General features: G+C 34.6%; 1 non-coding gene across 1 annotated transcript; it reads right to left on the reverse strand.

Annotated features, from left to right (window-relative positions):
• Nucleotides 1–832: 832 nt before the first annotated feature.
• On the reverse strand, nt 833–960 carry LOC114046366. Its single transcript, XR_003569497.1, has one exon. It is a non-coding gene; the product is annotated as a U6atac minor spliceosomal RNA (small nuclear RNA).
• Between the last annotated feature and the right edge of the window lie 17,302 nt (nt 961–18,262).

Consider the following 18,262-nt stretch of genomic DNA (forward strand, 5'->3'; position numbering starts at 1 on the left):
ATTTGTGCGGCCATGTAAAACATATTACCTTATTAATTATGTTGCGAAAGAAAACATAGATAAAAAAACAAGAAAAATGAAGAAAGTAAAAAATAAAGTATGCTTCAATCTGCATTCAGACTCCATCAGTTCTTTCTCTGGAGATGGTTAGAATTTTCCATCTTGAGTCCTTTGGAATTGTCTTGGATTACTGTATTGCTGAAAATAGCTAAGTCTTTCACAGTTGATCATCATACAATATTGCTGTTATTATATGTAATGTTCTCTTGGTTCTGCTCATTTCACTTTGCATCAGTTCACATAAGTCTTTCCAGGTTTTCTGAAAGCATCCTACTCATCACTTCTTATAGCACAATAATATTTTATCAAAATCATATGCCACAACTTGTTTGTCTATTTCCCAGTGGGCATCCCCTCAATTTCCATTCTTTTACCACCACAAAAGAAGCTGCTATAAATATTTTTGTACATATAAGTTCTCTTCCTTCCTTTCTCTCTCTCTTTCTTTCTTTCTTTCTTTCCTTCTTCCTTCCTTTCTTCCTTCCTTCCTTCCTTCTTTCCTTTCTTTCTTTGAACCAATTCTGGTAAGAGTAAGGTTTACCCATTGTCCTCTTTCATCTTCCCCTCTTTTGCACCTCTTTTATCTTTCCTTTTCCCCTTCTCCCAGTGTATCTCTTTCTCATGTCTTAATTTTATTTTTTGTATATCATCTCAACATGGTCAACTCATATCCATGTCCTCTGTCTATGTGTATTCCACCTAACTGCCCTAATAATGATAAAGTTCCTCGGAGTTACAAGTATCATCCTCCCATATAGCAGTGTAAACAGTTTGAAAAACATGATTAGACATCACAGAGTAGATGGTGATGCCTTAATCATATATGTGTTATAAAGATCACCAAGACCTCTTCCATTCTTATCAAGGGGAGTGCTATTTTTTTCTCATTTCATATAATACAGAATTTAATCTTTTAAGCAATATGAACTCTCTGATGACCCAACTCTACTAGCCAGACTAAGTGCTTGTTGTGTTTATTTCCTGTTCCTTCCATCTATTGTTTTCTTTTGTACCATCTGTTCGTCAAACTCTACTTATCCAGTGAATTATCAGCCTGGGCTCTTTTACACATTTTTTTCTTCATTAGGTTTTCCAGTCATCTTGTAAGATAGTTCCAAAGGGTCATTCATGCAAACTTACATGCTTAGTTTTACATGAGACTACTTTTAACATTTTGGGCTACTGTGGGTGCAAAATTTTTCTTGTCCTAAGAGGAGTTCATTAATAGGAGAGATATTTATGTAAATATGCAAATAAAAAAGGACATTCAGGAAACATACAGAGTAGATGGAAGGTAGTCTTAGAGAAATTCCTTAGGATAAGTCATTACTGTGTTTCCAGTATCATTCCTGTGTTTCCAGTATTTCTTCATCAGATTCTCTGCATTAATAAAATAAGATAATAAAGGTCTTTTGATTGCTTTGAACTAAATGATACCTATATATTTCAATATTTGAAATTTCAATAATTGAAAAGACCTATAATTTCATCACTGCTAAAGATAATAATCTCTTTGTATCTTATTAATGTTGTAGTTAAAGGAATTCATCATCTAGAGGCCAAGCTTCTAAGTCATAAGCCTCTCTGAACTTGACATGATACATTGCTAGAGCCATATTCAAAGCCTTCAGTTGAACTTAGTGGAACTTCTGCTCTTTTGGCATAGTTTTCAAAAAGCTAGTTACTTTAATCTGATGATGAAGTCTTAAAATGTGTGTATATATATACATGCATATATCTATACACATATACATATATCCATGTATGATGCATATTGTATACACACACACACACACACACATATATGCACCTTAGGAGATAATGCACATGTATATGTATATACATAGAAGATATTTAGAAAGGATATATACCTACGTGTCTTATGTGTGCATATGTGCATGTGTGCATGCATGAGAGAGAAAGGGGTGGAGGAGAAAGAAGAGGAAGAGGAAAGAGAGAAAGAGAGAGAGAGAGAGAGAGAGACAGAGACAGAGACAGAGAGAGATATGTAGTGGATAGGTAGATATGAAAGAAGGCCTGGGTTCACATCCCTCTTTTGGCATATGGTGACTATGTGACTCTGGAAAAGTCACTTAACTTCTCAGGTGCTGAGGCAGCTCTTTAAATCCTTTAAACCCATTAAAAGAATAGAACAGCTATCACTCTATATTATCTGTGGAAGTTTCCTAAGTGGCAGTTATTTGTGTCAGTGAAATCACAGGTGGGGTCAAAAAAAAAGTTTATATACATGTATGTATGTGAGTATATATTATGCATTTAATACTATATACATATGTATATATCAATATACACATGTCATACATATACCCTTTTTAAATAGTAAAAGGAGTTCTCAAGTGAGCAAAGTGACTTTTAATTCTAGTCGACTATATTAAAATTTCTTCAGTTCCAGTACTGTGAACACCATGGATTGGACTCTTATGAATTACAAGACTTTTATGGGAATTGCCAATATAGAGGTAGATAATATTGCACTCTGTGTTGCTATAGGAATTGATGTTCTATCCCCAGTGCCTATAATTCTTATTGCAGCCTCTATTACTCAAACACTGTACAAAGGGGGAAGTTGCTCTTCCATCCATGAATATGTCCTTATGTTATTTATTTGGATGTCATATTCTTGATTGTACTGTGGATATAGATTTAGCAAGAACCAAGATAACTTAGAATGAATAATACATTTCTCAAAGAACAAAAAATAAGTTTATTGATATTTTTTTCTATTTATTCAGTTATATCAAAGTACTTTTCTGTCTGCCAATTCCACGAACACATATTCATAATATAACTTTTTATTTGCTTTCTAAAACCTAAGTTGAAGCATAATAGATAATGCCAAATGCACTTATGTTCTCAGGAAATGTTTAGTGTTGATTTTTTTAATAATTATTCTTGAATCACCAATAATATGTAAGCTTTGTAGCCTTATTGTCTCAGATAGCCATATGTATAGGGGAAATTTTAAAAATACAGGAAGTTTTACTTTAAGGTATTCATTGAGAGAAGGAGCGGGCCACAGGGCAGGATGTTCTAGGTGAGAAGACCACAGGTGCTGAGGAAAGCTCTAGGATAAGAAGGCAACTGTGACATGGTAGTGTATTCTAACACATTTGTATTACTTCATAGAATCATAGGATCAAAGACCTAGAGCTGGAAGGGAGCTTAGAAATCATCTTGTATGATGTCTTGATTTTACAGATTGGAAACTGAGGCTCAGGGAGGTTAAGGGATGTGGACAAAGCGACGCATCAAAAGTAGGATTTTAGCCTGGGTTCTCTGACTTCAGAATAAGTGCTCTCTCCCCTGTACCACATACCATATATCTTGGATATCAGACATAGAGATATTTGATACAAAAGTACCACCCCCAACCCCTAAGCTAGGGAATCAAGTTATTGAATGACTGAGACACAAAGCAGTCCCCTCAACCTTAACCCAACTCAGCTAAAAACAATGATTTGTAAATAGCCCATGTCATCAGCTTTGGCTGGCTCCTGGTGAGCTTAGGACTGAGGGCTGAAAGCAAGTAAGAATCCTAAGAGGATTGAACAAAAATAATATTCTTGTCATGTTTTCACACAGAACTAGAGTTAACTATTAAGACTTCTATAATGTAAATACTCCCCATCATTTGTTATTATAAGTCCTATGTAAATTCCTTTGTATTCAATTTTTAAAAAAATATTCATTTTATTATTAATTTATGGAATAAAACAAGTATTTCCATAACATAGTATAAAATATGCTTGCACATGAAACTGTAAATCTATTATTTATGATTTGTTATTACTTCCAAATATTTCTTTTTTTCTTCCCTCCCTCCCCCAGATGGCTACCATTAGACCTAAATATGTATGTATGTGTGTGTGTATGTATACATACATACATATATGTAAAATTGTTCTATACATACTTCTATTTATCAGTTCTTTTTTTGTATGCAGATAGTGTCTTCTTTCATATGTCCTTTATAGTTAATGAAGGGTTGTTTTATGTTTCTGAGAACAAGATAGGATATAAAGGGACAACCTAATGTTCTGAGGGTCTTTCTATAGATACAGTATTTAATATTATATAGGCACCCATGAGGCAATTAGCCAATTATTCTTTACTTTTGCTATATAACCAATCCACTTTATTTTCCCAGGCATACATCTATTTGATGGTACCTTTTACACCACTTTCTGTGCAAAATTCATTGTTGGAAATATGTTATAGCTTGTATTGTTGCATGGTAGAGCTTGCACACACCATGTGTCTCTTTCTCTTGCTCCCTTGTTGATCTGCAGTTTGAGTTCTTCAGAGATTGGAATATTGTAACTTTTGGTAGTCATGTAGCATCAATAAAATAACTTTGTTATTGTTATTGAGGGTGGAGAGGTTTAGACTAAGATATCCTAGTGGTAGAGGAACTTCCATTGTGGAAACTGCACCTCCAGATTTCAATTGGCCATACATCTGTAACTTGTAGTTTTACAGAATAGCCTATGTTTCCACTGGAAAAATTATGTGGTTGAATAGGTAGGTGTCTTGCTTTAGAGCTAAGCTTGGAGGTCACTGAAAGTTCTGTATAATTACCCAAATGAAATTCAATATACTTCCTTCCTCCAATTTACTTTAGGGCTTAGGTCCATTTACCATTCATTCAAGATATATGTAGTAATGGGCCAGCATAATAGGATGATCTATGATTGCATATCATACTCGAGGCAATACATGTTCTTTAATTGTTTGTTTTTTCCTAGGTGGAAAGTTAGACTGAGTTCTTCTAAATGGTAATGGATCTTATTTAAGAGGTGCTGCAAAATGACAGGGCTTGCTGCAATCAATGTAGTACACACAAAAAGGGACATCTGGAGCACTTTATTGTCTTTTCATTTGAACCTCGTGGTGAACAACCTCCATGAAAACAGTGACTACCTTTGGTGAACATGCAACTCACTGTTTAATGCTTTGCATGATATTCATAATGAAAGGATTATGAAACTAAATTGTTACATCTTCTAATTATTCTAATATGAGTTTGACATATGGATGGAAGACACTTTAATGGAGAAAACCCCTTCAGGTTGCATTTTAGTGTACTAAATGAAATACATAAAATTTTTGTAAACAAACAATTAACACAGTGAAATCTTGCATTCTCTACATCTTCCAATCAATTGTAGAGACATAAAATTGTGATTTCCTGTGTAATATTATTTGAAAATCCTTGCTTTTACCCTTTTCATTCTTTCATCAGTGACATGCTTTGTATATGTATAGATAAGTCTTGTAAAGATTTGCAGAATTGGGAAAGTAAATAATGATTTTTTTCAGTTGCCTTCTATCATTAATAATAAAGGACATCATATCCTCCTTTTATAGAGATAGCTTGAGAGTCAACTTATTAAAATCATGCCATCTACAACCCAGAATTGTCTGTGTGTACCTGATTTTGTTCAACTGTTTTTTGTTTTTTTTCTTTATTCCTGTTTCTACTTCTCCACGCAGTATGGTGAGGACTATGATGTTAGAATACAAATGTGATGGCTCTATTATCACTGAAAAGTAAAGATTTTGACATAAAAAATCTTCATAATTTTTCCCATTTTCATTTTGTTTATTGTTAGATTTGCAGTTTCACCTTCAAATGGTCTTGGGATGATCAGACTTAATTGGGTCTCTTGCCAAGGCTTCTTCCTTCATTCCCACCTTTGATTGTCATTCATATCTCTCTTCATGACAAAGAGAACCAGTATTTTACAAATGATGAGGTTTCTTTTGGTTTCCTTATCATGATGACTGCTTAGTATCAGATAAAATTCCTTAAAATATGATGAGAGTCTGTGTTAATGTTTGTTCTTTTCTCTACCTCCACCTTTTATGTGTGTGTCAAATAATTCATCTAAATAAGGCAGGTTAGATTTGTCTCAACTGCAAGTTGTAAATTCTTCTGATTTTTACTTATTTTCCTAATTTAAATATTTGCTGTAAGAAATTAATGGTCAGATTATACACAGCTTTAGAAGTAACTACATTAGTAAACAGACATTTCTTGCTGTTTAAACATATTCATCTTCACTTTTTGTGATACTATCTGGTACTTGCCATATCCAGTGTCTCCTAACTATCTAGAGGAAAATTTTTGTGATGTATATTATTATTATAAGGGTTCTATGGCCAGGCTACTCATAATGAGCTTTTCTGCAAGCCTCTCATTTCTTACTCCTAAGATACATTTTTGCAACATATTATCCCCACTCTTCCCTATTCTCATTTTTGCATTGAAGTCATTGAATATTGAGGTATTATTTAATTAATTTGGAGAATTTGATCAAATCCCTTTTAAATTTCTCTAAAATTGAATTAAAATTGAAGAGGTTTTTGTTGCTTCTACATATTAACCTTACTTATATCCTTTAGTCATTTCTTTCTTTTTTCTTTTTCTTTTTCTTTTTTTTACAATATTTCAACTTCCTCCTCATCTTCTGCCACAGCTGTTGTCACATTAGGTGAAATTATCTTCATGGCAATCTTTTTGGAAATGAACACTGCAGTAAAATATACTCAAGTGCATCATTATATGACAAAACAACTCTTTTATGTGCCTTTTGATGGAAAACCTGTGAGCCGTCCTTCCATTTAGCTGTATTTTCTTGTTGCCTCCCACTTTCACTTATATTTCACTTACATTAAGTTTAATATAATTTATTCCCTCTAGTAGTATTTGTACCTTTTAGTCTCTAGTCAATATTTCACAATTAGCATACCAGCAGTTAACAGTTTAGATAGCCTAAAAAGTGTGTGATTTTTATCACCCATTTTGGCCTCCTTTCACCATTATTGCAGAAATGCAAGACAGTTGCATAGGAATGAAGGATATTTTGTATTTTTCATTGTTTCATGGGTTACCATGGCCAAAGAATTCACCAAGAGTCTCTACTTCTAGTTCTCCATATTTAGTTAGGTTAGTCCTAAGAAAGCAGACATAGTCACTTGCTTGGACCATTCTCAAAGTCTTTCTAGCATGGTAGAGATGTCAGAGATCTTCTTCTGTCATAGCCTTTGAGAACCCAGATTACATATAGACATAATGAGGCATTTGGGGAGGATTTGATGGAGGTTGTGGTTCTTTGTCCCAATTAATTTAGATTCAGAAATTTATCATCCAATACTGCCTAAAGTGAAAAGGAAAATCAGTTGAAATTACATAGTTCAAACACAAATTCTCTAAGCAAGAAATTCAGGGGGTTAATGAATTCAGGATCTAAATGTAGCATGTACTCTAAAGCTACATAGAAGATTCTTAATAAACTCTTCCTTCCTTTCTTTTTTCCTTCCTTTCTTCCTTTCTTTTTTCCTTCCTTCCTTTCTTTTTTCTTCCTCCCTTCCTTCCTTTTTTCTTCCTCCCTCCCTCCCTTTATTCTTTTTTATTTATTGTGCCCCTTAGAAATAATAATGATGATGACGATCATCACTACAATTTTTGTAGCTCTTACAATGTGTCAGGCATTACGCTAAACATTTCACAGATATTACCTCATTTGATCTTCACAACAACCCTGAGAGGTAGGTGCTGTTATTATTCCCTTTTTACATTTGTGGAAACTGAGACAAACAGAGATTAAGTAACTTGCCAGCATCACCCAGCCAGGATGTATCTGGTGCCAGATTTGAACTCTCTCCATTGTGCCACTTAGTAATTTGGTGTATTGAGGTATAAGGATTGTGGCACTCATCAGTAATTCAGGTAGGAGACTCTGAATGATGCCAGTGGGAATGGAAAAATTACTTCATGGTTCTGAATTTATCCTTCTAATTAGTACAGTTCTTTGACCCTCTCTTTATTTTGGTTTTTGAGTAGGCAGAGATGGTTACATTCAAATATAGTTTTTTTTCTTTCTGAGCTTGCATGATGTCAGAGACTCCTCTCAGAAAGAAGTGGTTACAAGTCAGACTGTGCATGACAGCATGTGCTAATGGTTTAAATGCCATTCAGGAAAGGGTGCCCTAACCTTTGGCTCCAGGGCCAGGCCAATCTATTGAGTCCAGCACTGACAGAAAATATAAGTAACTTCATGGGTTCCCATAAAATTGTAAATGACAGATTCATAACTTGTTCCTGAGGGAAGTTATGAATGTTCAATGAATATCCTCAACCTTTTAAGGATGAAGTCATGAAGGGCAATTGTTCACTGTTTCCTGCAAAAGATCTCCATATGCTACTGCCTGAGATAGAATATTCATGCTTGACTCATGATAGAAACACTTATGTCCACATGATTGGACATCTCTAGTCCTGGAAATAAGTTCATTTTGGGTTGTCTATAAACACATTTGATCCCCATTTGGCTCCTGAGTTCACCTTGGGTCTGCCTTTGAGATCACCTGAACCACTGTGATATGATGGGAAAGAGCCCTGACTCTGGAATTAGAGAACCTGGCTTTAAAAAAAATCCTGTCTTTGATGTTTGCAACTTGTGGAACCTTGACCAAATGATTTAACATTCCTGGGCCTCATCTGTAAAATAATGTGGTTGAATGAACTGACCTCTGAAGTCACTTACATCTCTAAATCTAAGATCCCAAAGGAACTGTTGGAAAATGTCTTTTCCCTGAGGTTCATCCAGATCATTGGTAAATCAGGGCTCATCTGATCCTTCAGTTTAAGACAGGGGAAACAGTGATGACTCTATAGTCAAGAGGATTTGGGTTAAAATATCATTTCTGATGTTTGCTACCTGTGTGAGCTTGGGCAAGTCACTTAATCCCTTTTGGCCTCAGTTTCTTCATCTGTAAAGTGAAAGCCTCTAATGTCTGTTCCACCTTTAAAGCTATAATCCTATGAAGTTATTTTCTTCCTCTATCCCCAAATGGTGTAGGTCAATAACAGAATCACTATGTCCTCCACAGTTAGAAGGGACAGATACTATTTGCTCTTTGTCCTTATTGTGATCTTAATGTCAGAGAAATGATTTAGAATGAGTTCAAAAAGTTCTTTAAAGAGGGGTCCTTTTCACATACTGCAGGTTTTTCAATCCTAAGTTCATTTTGGTACCTCATCTTCTTGAAGAGATAGAAGCATTGATTGTATCTGCAAATTTCATTCACTTAACATTGTTTTGTGTCAGACTGGGGTGCAGTCAGTCGGACAAATTGTTTTATTTTTGCTTTGTTTTATTTTGTTTTTGGCCCTGCACCAAGAAATAAGATGAAAAATTTTCCACTTGGCTTTGACCCATGCTGCTCAGTGAATTAATTGGAAGAAATGTTCCTGAGCTGAGTCTGTTGCAGTCCCTTACTTCTTGTCATGTCAGGCACCATGCTGGATCATTCATTATAGTTGATAAGTCTAGGGTGAATAGGTGTCTCTCTTCTTGTTCTTGAAAAGATTTCATCTCTATTGTCTCTCACCTTCAATCACCATTAATAACTATCCTGGCACCAAGTCAGAGCAAGCCCACTTAGGGGATGCATTTTTCATACAAACAATATTAGTCTTAATTTCCATTTTCACAAAGTTGAAGCTGGACAAAAACAAATGGTGCCAGGAAAGACATCTTGTTCTAATTAGGGCCTGTAATGAAATGTCCTGTGTCTCTGACCCTTTCAGCATCCTGCTAACTATTCACTGTGCATTGGGCCTTGGAATCTCATTGATTAGGCAATGAAAATTAGGGCCATGAATTCACTCTGCTCACTAGGGTTTAACACTATGGAGGTCATCTATTATAGCAGAAAAAATAATATCAGTCTTTAATTACAATCTGTATTGAAGCCTATCTAATTTAAAAACAACAACAACAACAACAACAAAACCTTTCTTGATACATTTAACTATTTCATTGTTGGTATACATGGGCTTTTAACATGAAAAAGTTCTGTACCCAACACATAATCCAGTGACTCTTTCATATAAATTAATCCATCAGTTTGTCTCCCATTTCTGATACCTGGAAGTAAGTTTTGCTGGATAGTGGGAAAGTAAAACATTTCCCTATAACTTAATAAGTTTGAATTTGCAAAAACAGCCCTATAAAAACTGAATATTTCTTTCTAGGTACTGGGTTTGCAATTTGGGTAGCTTTGAGAAGGTGGTACGTGGATTAAGTTATATAGATAAAATAGTTATACTATTCTCAGCAATAGATAGTAGAAAAAATAGGATTATAGTCTAGGTCTAGGTAATTATGCTTTTTTCCCCCCTGCACATAAATTAGGTGGTGATAGATGGGCTAAGTTAGTTGAATGCCATGCCCAAACTATACATTTCAGCCTATCACTTGATGCATCAACATATTCATTTTTATCCTAAGTTCTTTGATAATAAATAATATACTCTGAACCTCTATCTGCATTTTTTTAATGAGAGAAATCTCTTTTCCCATAAGCTTTCTTTCCCCTTTCTCTCTTTTTCAACACCCTGTAGCCTCCATTCTCCCTCCCTGCTGCCCCACCCAGTTTCATAGGTTTAAACAAACAAGAACCTTATTGGCTATTACATTTATTCACAATGTAGCAAATAACATGACATTTAAATATTTCAAAAATATATCACAGTGAGAAAGATCACAGTCAGAGCTACTTCTTACCATTAAGTGCAATTACTAGCTTATTCTCAACTCTGGGAACAAAATCCTACCATTCAGTTCTCAGGATGGCAGTCAATATCTCATAAGACTTCTCTTCAAGATACCTTCTCCACTACATAAAAAAATAAATTCAATTATTTCAGGATGTATCTCTTCCAACTCTTTCTCCTTGATAGATAACTCATTCAATCTCTCAGAAAAGAACTTCCTTAAGTCTTTTCTCTCTGTTATCAGTCTCTCTCCGTGTCTTCTCTCTCAGTTTTGATGGTTAATAGTCTTCAAAATGTCAATTAAATTTGTTCCCTCACAAGGTTCTATTCTCTTTTAAAGATACAATAATAGTATGCTTAATATTGGTTTGCTAAGCTATTGGTTGCTATTGCAGAAAAATTCAGCTATTATAATAAAAGTATAAATTATAGAAACTGTTGCTATAGAAATACATGTTTAAGAAAATAATATGAGGGTCCATATTGGGCTTTGAACTATTGGCACCATTTAAAATTCTGTGCCTTAAGATAATTTTCTGAAAAGACCTCTTCATCCTTTATTAATTTAGAAATAAACAGTTCTCCAGATGAGAAAAGCTTCTTCTTTTTGATGTTTTTCTCAGCTCAGGGTCTTCTTGGGAAATATTCATCATGGAATTCCAGAATCTTAGAGTTAGGAGGGACCTCTTAAAGGACTTACATTCTATGTAACACATAGAAGGGACATGAAAAACAGAGCATTATAGTGGGGGGAGGGGCAGAAGACTGAAAGATATTTTACCTCAGCCCATCCTCACAATGGAGGCCCCAGGAGGAGCTCACCAATGGGAGAAGGGGGCCGCCATTGTGGAGGGATATTCCAAGGTGAGAAAGCCACTGATTTTCAGGGAAGGTCCCAGGTGAGAAAACAATTTAGACATGGTGTCTATATCTGGGGAATCAGAAACAGAGCAGGAAGGGAACTACAAAAGTGTTATTATAAGGATCATGTGAGATGATGTATGGAAAAAAGTACTGTGTAAACCTTAAAGTGACATTAAAGTACATACAGACTATTACAAAACAAGAAGAAATAGGAAAACATGAGTATAACAAAAAGTGAAACTAAATGCTAGGTAATTAATATGATGAAGGTTGGCAGGAATGAGGGACTAAGAGGTGAAAATATTGTATATTTTGTTAGACTTGGTTGATATGTTGGTTTATTTTGCAGAACCGCTTTTTCTTTTTTTTTAATTCTTTGTTAAAACAGATGGCTCACTGGACAGGGAAAGAAGGAAGGATATAGAAACTTAGATGATATAAAAACAAAAGATGTCAATAAAAACCTTTAAATCACTATATAAATGTTTGTTATTATTATTATTATTATTATTATTATTATTATATCACTGTTATCTATAAAATGAGAAGGTTGGATTAGGTGCTCTGTAATGTTCCTGATAGCTTTCACTTCCTATGATTCTATGACAAAATTGGAAATTGGTCTAGTGACCTGAACTTTTTGAGCTTTTCTGGGTAAAAATCCTAATTACTGCTCTGATTTGGGTCCTTAGCTTTCTTCATAACTTTTGTGTCACCCCATTCTCTCACAACCCTCAGTCCCAAGGGCCCCTGGTATTATACAATTTGACTCCATATTATTTTCCAGATGTATTTTGCATTACTGCCCCTTCACACACTTTATGTCTCATTCAAAGTAGATTGTTTTCATGTATTTACCCAAGCCATCCTCCATGACTGAGTTGCAAGCTTTTATTAATTCTATCTCTTAGAATCCTTATATTCTTTCAAGTTGAGGCTTTGATATCACATCTTTGGGAATGTTTCCCCAATTCTCTTGATGATTAGGGTTCTCTCCCTTTTCAAATTATTTTGTATTTACCCATAAGTATTTGTGTACATTCTGTAGTACTGTGTTCAGTTTGGGGGACTATGGTTTATTTCTCCAGCGTTAACGAACTGGAGAGTATCCAGAGAAAGGCAACTATGATGATGAAGGGCTTTGAATTCATGTTGTATGAGAATTGGCTGAATGAATAAGCATATTTAGCCTGGAGAAGAGGAGACTCAGGAAGATATATGACATCTGTGGCACAGTGGAAAGGGCAGTGACTTTGTAGAAAGGGAACTTGGGTTCAGATCCTATTTCTGATGCTTATTATCTGCAAGATCTTTGACAAATCACTTGTTTTCCTTAGATTTCAATTTCTTCTTCTGTAAAATGAGGGGGTTTGGATTATATAGCCTCTTTGGTCCCTTCCAGCTCTAGATCTATGACACAAAAGACTTGAAAGACAGTCATATGGATGATGGAATAAGCTTGTTCTTTTTGGGTAGAGTAAGAAGTAACGTGTGCAGTTGTAATGAGCCTTATTGGGTGGTGGTAGTAGGAAACTTCCTACAACTAAAGATATTACAAAGTAGAATGAGCTGCCATGAGAGGAAGCAGTTTTCTTCTCATTGTAAGTTTTTAAGAGGGGGCTTTATTGGGCATGTGCTAGTGGGGCATCATTTTAGGTATGGGTTGGATTAGATGGCCAGTAAAGTCTCAAATTCTGTGCTTCTGTTGTATTGTGCCAGAATGTAAATTCCTCAAGGGTAAAGAAAGCTTAATTTTTCTCCTTGTACTCCAGAACTAGATGCAGTGCCTTGCACACAATTGACATAATAAATGCTTATTGAATCAAAATTTACCTGACTATTCTGGGACAGAATTTCTTTTTCAGTATTCAACCTTAGTTTTGCCATGGTTTGTGATACATATATTGAAGTAAAATTTACAATTCATTATGTTATTTGAATACATTTCCCTATTGTTACATACTCTTACAAAGTGTGGCAGGGCTAATGCTTTGATTCATAATAAGAGTTTTCTCAAAGAACTGAAATCAGTTTAAATGAGAACTTTCAGGGTTTCAAATTCTTGTAATTGAATATTACTTAAAAAACAAAAATATGTGGATGGAGTATTTGTCATCCAATGGCATTTCCAAATTTCTTCCCAGTTAATCCTTCTCTAGTCTTTTTGATAGCCCACTTCACTCTTTTTCAGAAGGCTTAGCTGTTGCAAACTTTTTAAAAATGTCTTATTGAAACATTGCCTTTTTAATATTTCTCATTTTTTGGTAGATAGACAATATTAGAATGCATTTGGGGATCAAAATGTAGCTTTTTTGCCAGACTTAATGAAATTGTTGCCCACAGCTGTCACAACAAAACTGACTTGAAGTCAGATCATCTTGTTAACGGAGACTTACTTTAGTAGCTTAAAACTTACAAGCAATTTGGTTACATCAAAATATGGTACTCCATTTAGAGTCTGGATATCCTTTATAAAAACTAATATATGTTAATTATGTTTTTATTGACTCAAAAACTATTAATATTTCTTTAATTGCATAAAATGGAGATTCATGTATAATAATATTTAAAACATCATATTTGTAAAGTGATTAAAAAGTTATTGGATCACATGTTAGCCATAATTTAGAGTAGAGGTTCTTAAGCTATTTTTGTGTCTTCGACTCCTTTGGTGGTTTGGTGAAGGCTGTGGACCTCTTCTCAGAATAATGTTTTCAAAAGTAGAAAATAAAATACTTAGCATTACAAAAAAATCCAATTATATTGAAATGCAGTTATCAATTTTTTAAAAAAAGTTCATGAATCTCATTGAACCAATTAACTTGTGAAAGGTCTTAAGTACTTATATGCAACTAACATCAATTATTTTTGTGACCCTTTTGTTTATATCCAGTGTGAATTATCGCCATCATTTATTAGAGATATTAAGATCTACACTCTAATATTGCTGCATTGGCTACCTTTCATTTTCTTGACCATTTAGTAATGTAAAATAGTGAGACCAGAGCTTTCCAACTCAATGTCTCTTCCTTCTCTATTAAAATGGCAACTGTACAGTTAGCTCAACTATGTTTTTATGAACAGCTCTTTGTGTGGGAGCTCAGACATCTCTTAGCAAAAGGATAGGGCTGTTCATGGGCAAAATTATGAGAAATGATGTTTGGTTTCAGGGCTTCTTCTGTTCTTCCCTGACCTAAGTTTTACCCATTTCTCACCATCTTTCGTGCCCATCCCTTCCAGCTGCTTATCTCTCCATCAACTTCAGGGATCTTACACTGCTGTAGGGGGTGGGGGTTAGTTAAGGGGAAGAAAGAAAATCAATTATCACTAATACTTTAGTGTAAATTGTTAGATTATATTATCCTTCCTTAGAAGATTTGTATTTTGAAAGAAGGACTGAGAGACAAGGACCCAAAGGTACAGCTCTATAATTTTTGAATTCAAGAACTCTAGTTCTCTAGGTGAGTAGATGTTTTCACGACCTTTCTAGTAACCCTCAAACAATGCCACATAGGCAATGACCTATCCTACCTATCCAAAAGTTCAGCCATGGATAAGGACCTTTAGATGACAAGAAATGACTACATGAGTATGTAATATAAGATACTTGAGCAAGGATCTATACCACTTTTCCTTTTTTGTGTGTGGAAGAATACACAGAGGAAAACCTAACATATAGCACTCACCTAATGTGCACCTATAAAGCACATTAAGGAATATTTTAATTGAAGTGAAATACCCTCCACTTCATAAAAATAATTTGTGAATTGATATGTGTAATAATGATTAATGTGATAATGATCAAATTGTCCCCAGCACCCAAGTCCCTGCTTGATAATGAAATGCTCAAGGTATATATTCTTTCTTTCAGAAGTACAACACTTAATGGTATATAATATATATAAGAAAAGATGTAAAATAGCTCCTTAACCATCTCAAGAACCTGGGCACACTTGGGTTTTGGAAAGAATTTTGAATCTAATATAAGCACAACTCTAGGGAGAGAAGAAACTACAAAATATCCTATTTAATTGTTGTTGCTTTTTTTTTTTTGCTTATTTTGTCTTCCACTTGTACATTTTGTCTTTAGCAAAGGCAAATCTAGGTAGATGCAGTTAATGGACATTTGGACAGGTTTTTCTTTTGAAAAAGCTCAGCATTTCTAGGCCAAGCTCACTGAGTCAAGTGTCTTTGTTTTCTTCTTGCAAGACTATAGAAATCAAACAAGTCATTGATTAATGTAGTCTGTGTCTGTCTGCTTAAGAGAGAAAAACAATCTCCCTCTCCAACCCCCTGCCCCCAACTTATATTGCTTGAGGCAGGCTGTCTGCTCAGAGCTATCATTCATTCTCAGGAGAAGTTTCCATTTCATTTCCTATAATACGCTCTTGTAAGAATGAAATTCACACCCAGTACATGTAGGCAGGGGAAACAAATACACTTAGGTCAATTGTATCTTCCAATGTGAACCAGATCCCCATTTATGGTTCTATCTGAGTAAATATATCAGTATTACTTACATTATTTGTGGGGTATCCAGTATTTTTATATTTTTTATAGACTCCTACAGAAAAAATGAAACAAAAGAACAAATAAATAAAAAGTAAAACATTGCTGCCCTAAAACCAAAATATGTGTTCTGGGCAAGGACAAACCTGTATTTAAATCTTATTTTGCAGATGGGATCCTGAAATGCGTTATTCAGGTCCATTTCCATTAAGTATTCCTCCTCTTAGCTCCACAATGTAATTAACATTGCAGGTCTCATGGCTCTTTTTAAGGGAATTAGAAAGCCATGACTCATTTGGGCATCATCTGAACAAACTCTCTTGATACAGAATGACTCAATCACTAAGATTGCTATTTGGCAGCATTCCGAGATATCCAGACCTAAAAGCCAGCACTTAATCTGATTTAAGGCCTCTTAAAATATTTTTTCAAACACTACTAAACAGTGTTCTGGGAAAAATGAGAATTATTTTAGGCACCCACTGTAGCCTGAGCTGTCTTAACATTGTTATTGATTCCTTTTAAGTAATTGCATTTAATTTGGAAACCTACAGATGACCAAACTTATGAAGAAATATGACTATGACAAATATAGGAGGTCCAAGTCTCTGGAACAAGCATGATACAAAAATAGAAATCATTAAATCAATATGCTATTGTGCTCACTCAGTGTCCTTAATATAGGTATTGGAGATTCATTGACATCAAGAACTTTTCATAGCTATTGCAATAATTTTATACTTTGTAGGAATCCTGAAATCATTATTATTATTATTTCGCTTATGAGAAGTAACCTATAAGGATCAATAGGACTTTTAAATTTTATAAGTATAAATGTCATGGTTTAATGACCAAGATCGTCTTTTTCTCATTTTATTTAAGTGAACATAAAAATAACACTTGATTTTTGTATAGTTTGCAGTTTCCACAGCACTTTCTCATGCATGTCTCATTGTGAGGTAGGCGGGGTAGATAATATTCCCATTTTATAGAGTAGGAGAGGACCAGAGAGATCATCACTTGTCTAAGGCTACAGAGAGAGTAAATGGTTAAGCCTAGACTAGAACCACTCAAATCTATTTTAGTATACTGCATCTCACCCTAGGAATTGAAGCTGGTACAAGAATGTGATGAATAAAGGATAATACCTGAATTATGAGCCTGGGTAAATGAGAGAATGGTAGTACCCTTTATAGTAATAAAGAAGTTAAAAAGAATGGAGAGTTTGGTGGAAGATAATTGAGTTTTGAACATTTTGAGTTTGTAACATCTGTGGGACATCCAGTTTGAGATGTCTATTAGGCAGTTGGAGAAGAGAAACTTAAAATCAGGAGAGAAATTGTGGTGGGAAATACATATCTGAGAATCATCTGTATAAAGATGTGTTACCAAGGCATCATAACCTGATTTTTAACTTTCTTTAATGAATGGAAAGTTGAACAGTTTGCTCACAGAAACGTGTATATGTGTATGTATGTATGTGTATATGTGTGTGTACATACAGCTATACCGTTTTTCCTTCCACGTGATGCTTTCCCCATTGTGGTTTCAATATTTTGTGGGTCAGCATAAGAAATTCAATGGGAATTTTGGGGAGTTTTGCAGAAGCTGCAGATGACACACAAAGTTTAATAAACAACACAGAAAAAGTTTAGAAACTCAGAAATGCATAATGTATATGTACTGTATAGCATTGTATAATATCAACATATTTTATCTTTCAATACCATAATAATTTGGACTTTCTCTCTGGTATGAAGGGAGGGCCAAAAATGTTTACATGGATTTTCCAGATGGTAGGGGTGCCATACCCCTAACCCCTGTGATGTGGCAGGGATAACTGTACATACATACATGCATGTATACATACATGCACACATACAATATACATAAATATACACTACATGTGTATTTACATATAACTATATGCTTATCTTGAATCTATATCTCTATTTCTTTAGTATTAATATGCTTATATATGTGCATGCAGATGCATGTATATATGGATCTGTATACACTCAATTTTTGATGCCTTGCCAGACACATCTCTATGCAAATCATATCTATCTATCCCTCAATCCATCTATCTATCTATCTATCTACCTATCTACCTATCTATCTATCTAAACATCTATCTATCTAGAGTTTTCTGTTGATAAATGTAATCTGTCCATGGTGCTGAAAATATCCATGGATCTTTTTATTTGTGATTGCCTTTCTGTTGCTTATGTTTGTGCACCAGTG

The sequence above is a fragment of the Vombatus ursinus genome, unplaced genomic scaffold, assembly GCF_900497805.2.
Source record: "Vombatus ursinus unplaced genomic scaffold, bare-nosed wombat genome assembly UNPS02014781.1, whole genome shotgun sequence".
NCBI classification, from domain to species: domain Eukaryota; kingdom Metazoa; phylum Chordata; class Mammalia; order Diprotodontia; family Vombatidae; genus Vombatus; species Vombatus ursinus.